Below are 9,717 nucleotides of genomic sequence, written 5' to 3'. Positions count from 1 at the left end.
ATTTGAATGTGTGATTTGGTTGTGACCTGTAAACAAGACTCTCAGAATTGACTCTCTCTACAAAAATGGCAAGAATCACGGAATGACTATAAACTTTTTCTGGAGATCCGTTTTATTATTCTATTTTTTGAGCTTTATAACAGTGTTCATCATCAACATTTTGTTTTGAATGCTATCCTGTAATAAAACAACAGTTCAATTGGTCTCCCTGCCTGACTAGCTGACTACCCAAAACCTCTCTGAATCAGGTTGGGAGACGAGCAAACCAGCTTAGGCTTGGATAAGCTGTTTTACCTCTTATGGTTTAAAATGCAAGGCATTGTGTTCCCTATATAGGCTCCATTATATTTATGTGTGTTTGGCATTAATGAGCATGTAAGATTCAACGGAAAACCAGTTTTTATGTGCAGGATATGGCCGGGTCAGGAATTGCTCTGAGGTTACATGAGTTTAAGGAAAGTCAGGACACCAAACATCAACCAGCACATGTGTAAGTATTAGGGGTGTAACAATATATCGTGCCACAATTTATCGCAATAAAAAAATGCAACAATATGTATCGTGAATAGTTCACCCCCCCCCCCCCCCCCCCCCCCCAAAAAAATTACTGTGTGAGAAAAATATTCAAGTTTTCAGAGTTTTAGTGTCGGTACTACATTAAACTACAATATATAATGTTGAATATAATGTATAATGATGCAATGGGGGAATATTTGTGGGTCCTGATAATACCAAATGTCTTATGTTACCTGACCAGTAAAAAGTGTCCAACATTATTTGAAATATATCTAGTCAGTGTAAAAGTGCAAGAATATTCGTCTAAAATTATTCCGTATTTTCAGCTCGAAAGCGAGGCTCCGGTGGGAAGAACCCCAGAAGTAAAGATAAACAACAATGCCTTGTCCGAAACACCTGCCGCGATTTACACTATAGAGATCGCTAAGACATGTGACCAACTGGGCGGCAACGTCATCAGAACGCAAAGAATTATGGGTATGTTTGGCCCGTTTACATGGGCTGGAATAGCAGGCTAGTGTTCTGGCCTATTTTTTTACGTTCTATGGTTCTGGCATGAAAAAAAAAATAGCGTGAAAACAGAATATAATCCTACAAAATGCAGCGGGCTAAAGAAAACATTGTCGGACCATACCAGAAAACTGTCGTCCGTTCAAAAGTATGCTAATGTTTTAAGCACCACACTCCTCGCTCTCTCTCATCTATCTGCATGCAGTCAGAATTCATGTCAAGATTGCAATGCATGCTGGAGTGTGTGTGTGTGTGTGTGAGAGAGAGAGAGAGAGAGAGAGAGAGAGAGAGAGACACGCGATCGAACTGTGTGTTTGCGAGTTTGTGTGTGTGTGAGAGAGAGACGCGATCGAACTGTGTGCGTGTGTTAGAGAGAGAGAGACGCGATCGAACTGTGTGCGTGCGTGTGTGTGTGTGTGTGAGAGAGAGAGAGAGAGAGAGACGCGATCGAACTGTGTGTGTGTGTGTGTGTGTGAGAGAGAGAGAGAGAGAGAGAGAGAGAGACGCGATCGAACTGTGTGCGTGCGTGTGTGTGTGAGAGAGAGAGAGACGCGATCGAACTGTGTGTGTGTGTGTGTGTGTGTGTGAGAGAGAGAGAGAGAGAGAGAGAGAGACGCGATCGAACTGTGTGTGTGTGTGTGTGAGAGAGAGAGAGAGAGAGAGAGAGAGAGAGAGAGAGAGAGACGCGATCGAACTGTGTGTGTGTGTGAGAGAGAGAGAGAGAGAGAGAGAGACGCGATCGAACTGTGTGTGTGTGTGTGTGTGTGTGTGAGAGAGAGAGAGAGAGAGAGAGAGAGAGAGAGAGAGAGAGAGAGAGAGAGAGACGCGATCGAACTGTGTGTGTGTGTGAGAGAGAGAGAGAGAGAGAGAGACGCGATCGAACTGTGTGTGTGTGTGTGTGTGTGTGTGAGAGAGAGAGAGAGAGAGAGAGACGCGATCGAACTGTGTGTGTGTGTGTGTGTGTGTGTGTGTGAGAGAGAGAGAGAGAGAGAGAGAGAGAGAGAGACGCGATCGAACTGTGTGTGTGTGTGTGTGTGTGTGTGTGTGTGTGTGTGTGAGAGAGAGAGAGAGGCGCGGGCGCGAATCGCGCGATCGAACAGTGGAAACATAAAAACATACTCCGTTATTTCGTTCATAGAGGTTATCATTAAAACTGCAAAGTGTTTACTTGTATCTGTGTAACTTACACTCGCAATAAAACACAACATTGCGCTTTTGTCACACAACTCAAGCTGTAACCTACAACTGTCACCCAACCAAACACATACAGTTTTAAAAGCAACATATTTATCCAACCCCATTTCAAAAAAGTTTGTCATCTTTTGGACATTAATCATATTGCATTGGTTTTCATTTCTTTTCTTCAGAGCAGTTACATATTCTACATTGATTAAAAAAGAAAATCAAATGTGTTTTTAATGGTAGTATTATTTTATACGAAAATCAATTATTTACCATTCAGATGAGAATAAAGTTAGGGTTCATTAAAATTAAGGAAAACAAATATATTGATTCGTTCTTAAAGGATAATTCAGGTATTTAGCACTTTGAGTCTATTTTCTAGTTAGTTTTGGATGAACTAAGTTAGAGTGATGGATTTTGACGATAGGTCCTGTCTCGACTTTTTGAATCTTTTAGAATCGCCTCTGACCGCTTCAGAGTGGCAGTCTACGAGCATAAACAAACATGTCCTTAAAACAACCCTTAACGTTCGTTTTCAAAACTGTGCAAGAAGGACTATTGCAGTTTACAACACAGCAGGTAGACGGCATCTTGAACACTGCGTTCTTCCCTCCATGCAATCAAGTCTGGCGCCTTCTGTTTGTGCCGCGGATTCCCAAAATGCTTTGCGTTCACCACTGGTAAAACGTCACGATGACGTCAAATTAGCAATCTCTATTGGATGTTAATACCCAATATAGGATATGTATATAGTTCGTTCCTGCTTCTTGTTTTACTTTCTGAAAAAATGTAAATGAATTTCACTGTATATAGTCTAAAGTATGAAAGAAATGTATGTACATTTTTAGAATAACTAATTTCTACATTAAACACAACAATACGCCATCGCATTCGCCGCTCTCCTATGATTAAAGGCAACACTTCCGGTTTTCTTCCCACCGGAGCCCCGCTTTCGATTTCAAAATAACGGCTGCGTGAAATAAGCGTACACACATTGATTTGATGCATGTTGGTGTGTTTTACTGTGTGCATCATGTTAGTTTGATCCGGTTCCTCTGTTCACTGTTTCACCAGCGCTCGTCGTCAGGGCCGAGATGTTCTGGGACTGTATCCCGGTCAGATCGCGAGAGTTCACACCGTCAGCTCACATCTGCACAGGTCAGAGTGCAGACACATTTACATAGTTACAAAGAGAAATCAACTTTGCATCCTTTAATATTTGAATACATTAAAATGTTTAAATTTTCTCAAACTTGCTGAGAAAACGTGTTTATGTGCATACTGATATACTGACAGTAGTTTTTTTTGTCAATGCTCAGATACCTTCCACCCAATGCCAGCACGTTACGCCACATGCAACATACATTTGGATTTCAAATTAGCGATGTTTTATAAATAAATCATCACTATAGAGTGCTACGCGGATGATATATTTTGTAGGTCAAAACTCGGAAATTATGCATTTTGGCACTTGTGGTTCTATCTTGAAGTCAATTAGAAGTCAATCACGTTTTGTGTGCGCACACATTCGAAGAACGCGCCCAGAAAGCGGCGTCTCAGACAGCACACAAATACTAAACTGAGCTCTCTTTCACACAAAATTATGTCAATAATGTAAGATTTTTATCCACTTGGCTACACCAAACTTAACAGATTTCTCTTCCTCAGATCGACACCGAAGACTCGAGACCTGCTACGTAATGAATCTAGAGCAGATCAGCATTATCAGAGAAGAAACTTCGATCTGCTGAGCCTACAGGCCTCACTTCTGTCCGGTCACAGCGGACAACACACACCCCTGAGCGCCTCTCAGCTGTCTATAGGTCTGTGTTAGAGAAGATTCATCTGATATCTTCAGTGTCTTCACTTGCATGTAAACCTCTGTAGAGGAATGAAACCAAATACTTTAAACTCTTTTCTTCAGAGTCCTTAATAGAAGATTATGATTAAATCCCATTTTCTTGATATTTGGCAACACTCACCTTATAGTCTTACAAAAGAATCTGTCTCTTAAGCTCTTGAACTTGGTCTCCCACCCTGGATAATCAGGAGTGGTGTTGTTGGAAGGCTTATTTCTTCATCATTTTTTTTTTCTCTGGCACCTTACAAAATCACGATTAGCAAATACAAAGGTTGTGTAGATGTAGACACAGTCTGAACAACTGCAGACTAGTTGTCCTTCACACATTAGGATGTTCTTGACCTGTAGGGAATGAATGTAAACGTGGTTCCACATTCATGTAAACATCACATTGAACTGGAATATGAAATTACATTGGATTAAAAACAGCAGTGAATATTCTGAATCTATAAATGCGTAGTCATTAGCATGTATGTTCACATATTTCACGCAATACTAATGGATTAGCATTGTGCCATAATGTGAAAAGAATCATTCATGACTCACATAATGACTTCATCACCAGATCAAAACAGTCATATAGCGTTACCGGTTTCATATGTACGAATGATTTTTATCAGTAACGGTAGATGTAAAGATTATTCATTGCATTACAAAGGCCGGTTCACATTGTAGCTTACTATGTATATTAGTGCGATAACTATAGCGTCCACGTGAACAGACAATAACGTTCTGTGACAGCAGCGCGCAATTTAAAGTTAGGTGGATTCTGATTGGTTGGTATATTGTTTATTACCGTTCATCAGCTGAAAGAAGCGCTATATGTCGTTCCTCTGCGTCGCTGTCGTTAACTTATAGCCGTGGTGTCGAGTTAGAGCTATTTAATTATATTTTATTTAGAGCTGTTTGTTATCGTCGCATATTTCTTCACCTTTAGTAATCTCAACTAAATGTTTTCAGTTGCGTAAGAAAACGTGAGTGGTATTTGTCATATACTGTATGTTCTTCTTCTTTGTGGAACATGAAGGAAGAATTTTGAAGAATGTCAACAATTTGAAACAGGGTTAATCTAGGTAACTAAAACTAAACATAACAAACATTTACTTAACTTGAAATAAAATGCATGTTAACTGAAATAAACTAAAATAGCTACTAAAAACTTAAACTTATTTTATTGCAGAATTGCCAAGGTTACATTTCTTTACTTTTCTTTTTTTTTTTGGTTTAACCTGATGTTATAACTCTAAAACAACCAAAAATAAAGACATATTTACAAAAAAACGAATATAAAAGGATAACTAAAACTTTAACTACAATATTTTTTAAAAACAAATTCACAATGTTAATGAAACTAGAATAGTATCTCTATGATACTAAAATCACACTGATTTGAAAGCTGCATAATATTTTGCATGAATGGTTTAATTTTAGTTAATACTAAGTTGATTTTTCTTCAGACAAAAATTTTAAAAAGTTAATTTTTTAATGCGTTTTTTTTTTAGCTATAGCCTGTAGTCACTATGAACAGCTTTAAGGAAAACTCTCCTTTTGTGTACCATATAATAAAATAGTAGCATATATTTGGAAAACATGATGCTGGGTAAATAACGGTATTTTATTTTTGGGATGAATTATTTCATTAACAAATAGTTTGTTTTCACAGACACTGATAGATGGAAAGCTACTGTTAAATCTGGTGGGGCTTTTATGCTTATGAAAAAAACATGCCATAAAATCACTGTACCTGCAAGTGTGGCGATCTCCATCAACATGACAAGCCAACAATGCACGCATAACACATGAAATGCTCTGAAACATAAGAATTTAAGCTGCTTAGAGCGGATGAAATGACAAAACGACTCTGACAAAAACATGCCATTATAAAGGGCAGTCTGTGAACTTTATGATGATGTTTTTACACAGGCACTGATGTCCAGAAGTTCACGCTGAGTTCACATCCAGCCCCACTGGAGACACATCACATTGGAGATGATCAGCACCTCTATCTGACCCAAAACACATGAAGCTGCTATCAAAACCATAATCAAAACCTTTGGATGGAGGAAAAAATCTTCCTGGTGGAATGTGATCACACAATGACATCAGATCTGTCAGAACCGTCATGTAAAACATGCGTTTAAGTCACCGGCACGCAACCAGAACCTGAAAGCCACAAAGATTACTTCATGCACGTCTTCAATGATCAGCCTTAAAACAGTGAAAGCAAATCCTGGGATGTTTTAACCCAATTTTGGGTCAAATATGGACAAAAATTGGATATTGGATTAAAAATGCAATTCAAAAATGTAACCCAACGGCTGGGTTTGTCCATATTTGACCCAAAATTGGGTTAAAACAACCCAGCATTTTTTAGAGTGACACAGTATCAGAATAAAATGTGAATGATATAAAAGAATTTTGTTTTGTGTGATTACGTAAAGGTGACTAATCTGTGCTGTTGTTTGTTTAGATTTACTTCGAAGTACATTAGAATAGCATAATCTCAATCATACGTTTGTTAAATACAGTAACTCACTGTAAAAAATTATATGATCAGTAAGTCATGACAACATATGTTTTTACATTGCTTATCAAAATAAGTCAAGCAATTTTCAACTTTTTTTGTCATACAAGATTCTACTAATTTTTAAGTCAGTTTAACGTGATTTAAGTTGAAATTACTTAAAGAACCAAATTGATTGTACTTAAAATTATTGCAGCAACTTTTTTTTTTTTTTTACAGTGTATGTACATTTTTAAATATCCCAATGCAATTCATTAGATGATCAAACAAATGAGGATTAACAAGTGAGCAATAATCTCCACCTGCATTTGAACCTTTATTTGAAAAAAGACATTGTGTGGGAAACATATCTAATCATATTTAACTGTTAGATATCAGATAATCACAACAGTGAGAGAAAGACGTCCTTGTTGGCATGTGTGTTGATATCTAAATGTCTGAGTCATGCTGACATTAATTTTTTCTTCTGAACTCTCTTCACTTCCTGTAAAATGACCCCTCGCTATTAGAGACACTGAACAATTCACGTTTCAGACTATTGTCAGACGGCTCCAGCCTTCTCTGATATTCGATACTTGCGTCATATCTCGTGATCATGTTCCTCAACTGTAGGTTCATTGTTCGTTGTTCTCTCACCAGATTTGACATGGTGTGATGAAGGTGTGTGTGATACCGAACCTGGATCATTTCTACATAGGTCAATATATTTAAGCAATTTAATAACCGATCCAACTGAATATAAAGTGGAGCCAAAAGTATTTGGACACTTAAGTCACTCAAAATGTGGGAATGTCAATGCAGATAAAAGTGTCATTTATTTTAAAGAAGCACAAGCACATTTTTCAAGGAAAACACTCACAGTGGGGCCAAAAAGTATTTAGTCAGCCATTGATTGTGCAATTTCTCCTACTTAGTATGATGAGAGAGGTCTGTAATTTTCATCATAGGTACACTTCAACTATGAGAGACAAAATGAGTGACCCTGGATCACAAAACCAGTCTTAAGTTGCACGGGTATATTTGTGGGACTAGTCAACAATACATTGTATGGGTCAAAATTATCAGTTTTTCTTTTATGCCAAAAATCATTAGGATATTAAGTAAAGACCATGTTCCATGAAGATATTTAGTAAATTTCCTACCGTAAATGTATAAAACATTTATTTTTGTGAGTGAATGCTGCACAATCGCGAACATAAATTGACAACTTTAAAGGCGATTTTCTCAATGTTTGGATTTTTCTGCACCCTCAGATTCCAGATTTTCAAATAGTTGTATCTCGGCCAAATATTGTCCTAACCTAACAATCCATACATCAATGGAAAGCTTATTTATTCAGCTTTCATGTGATGTATAAGTCTAAAAAAATGACCCATAAGACTGGTTTTGTCATCCAGGGTCACATGAGAAAAAAAAAAGAAAATCCAGGAAATCACATTGTAGGATTTTTAAGGAATTTATTTGTAAATTATGGCGTAAAATAAGTATTTGGTCAATAACAAAAGTTCAACTCAATACTTTGTAACATAACCTTTGTTGGCAATGACAGAGGTCAAACGTTTCCTGTAAGTCTTCACCAGGTTTGCACACACTGTAGTTGGTATTTTGGCCCATTCCTCCATGCAGATCTCCTCTAGAGCAGTGATGTTTCGGGGCTGTCGCTGGACAACACAGACTTTCAACTCCCTCCACAAATTTTCTATGGGGTTGAGGTCTGGAGACTGGCTAGGCCACTCCAGGACCTTGAAATGCTTTTTACGGAGCCACTCCTTCGTTGCCCGGGCGGTGTGTTTGGGATCATTGCCATGCTGGAAGACCCAGCCACGTTTCGTCTTCAAGGCTCTCACTGATGGAAGGAGGTTTTGGCTTAAAATCTCACGATGCATGGCCCCGTTCATTCGTCCCTTAACACGGATCAGTTTTCCTGTCCCCTTTGCAGAAAAACAGCCCCAAAGCATGATGTTTCCTCCCCCATGCTTCACAGTAGGTATGGTGTTCTTGGGATGCAACTCTGCATTCTTCTTGCTCCAAACACGACGAGTTGAGTTTTTACCAAAAAGTTATATTTTGGTTTCATCTGACCACATGATATTCTCCCAATCCTCATCTGGATCATCCATATGCTCTCTGGCAAACTTCAGACGGGCCTGGACATGTACTGGCTGAAGCAGGGGGACACCCCTGGCACTGCAGGATTTGAATCCCTCTCGGCGTAGTGTGTTACTGATGGTAGCCTTTGTTACTTTGGTCCCAGCTCTCTGCAGGTCATTCATCAGGTCCCTCCGTGTAGTTCTGGGATTTTTCCTCACCGTTCTCATGATCATTTTGACCCCACGGGATGAGATCTTGCGTGGAGCCTCAGATCGAGGGAGATTATCAATGGTCTTGTATGTCTTCCATTTTCTTACAATTGCTCCCACAGTTGATTTTTTCACACCAAGCTGCTTGCCTATTGTAGATTCACTCTTCACAGCCTGGTGCAGGTCTACAATTTTCTTCCTGTCCCTCGACAGCTCTTTGGTCTTGGCCATGGTTGAGTTTGGAGTGTGACTGTTTGAGGCTGTGGACAGGTGTCTTTTATACAGATAACGGGTTCAAACAGGTGCCATTATTACAGGTAACGAGTGGAGGACAGAAGAGCTCCTTAAAGAATAAGTTACAGGTCTGTGAGTGCCAGAAATCTTGCTGGTTTGTGGGTGACCAAATACTTACAGTATTTTCCGCCATAATTTACAAATAAATTCTTTAAAAATCCTACAATGTGATTCCCTGGATTTTTTTCTTCTCATTGTGTCTCTCATAGTTGAAGTGTACCTATGATGAAAATTACAGACCTCTCTCATCATTCTAAGTAGGAGAACTTGCACAATCAGTGGCTGACTAAATACTTTTTGATCCCACTGTATATATATATAAATATAGGGGTTGTAAAGGTTCAAATTATTCACGGTTCGGTTTGTATCACGGTTTCATAGGGTCACGGTTTTGCTACGGTTTGGTATGTGCTATGTTCAGGGTATAAGGACTGTCAAATAAAAATAAAGAAAATAAGAACAAATAATCTAACTACAAGCAACAGTACAAATAAATACAACAGAGCAAAGATACAAATGAAATAAACAGT

The 9,717-nt window shown here is 38.6% G+C and overlaps 1 long non-coding RNA gene across 1 annotated transcript; it reads left to right on the top strand.

The window, feature by feature from the left end:
• The first annotated feature begins 413 nt into the window (after window positions 1-413).
• On the top strand, window positions 414-6,251 carry LOC143753972 (uncharacterized). The gene is made up of 4 exons (XR_013207845.1): window positions 414-490; window positions 3,283-3,366; window positions 3,877-4,031; window positions 5,993-6,251. It is a non-coding gene; the product is annotated as an uncharacterized LOC143753972 (long non-coding RNA).
• The last annotated feature ends 3,466 nt before the right edge of the window (window positions 6,252-9,717 follow it).

Source organism: Siphateles boraxobius, unplaced genomic scaffold (assembly GCF_051911475.1).
Source record: "Siphateles boraxobius isolate OS27281-9 unplaced genomic scaffold, OSU_SipBor_1 29, whole genome shotgun sequence".
Classification (NCBI taxonomy): Eukaryota; Metazoa; Chordata; class Actinopteri; order Cypriniformes; family Leuciscidae; genus Siphateles; species Siphateles boraxobius.
This window is presented reverse-complemented; position numbering and strand designations above follow the sequence as displayed.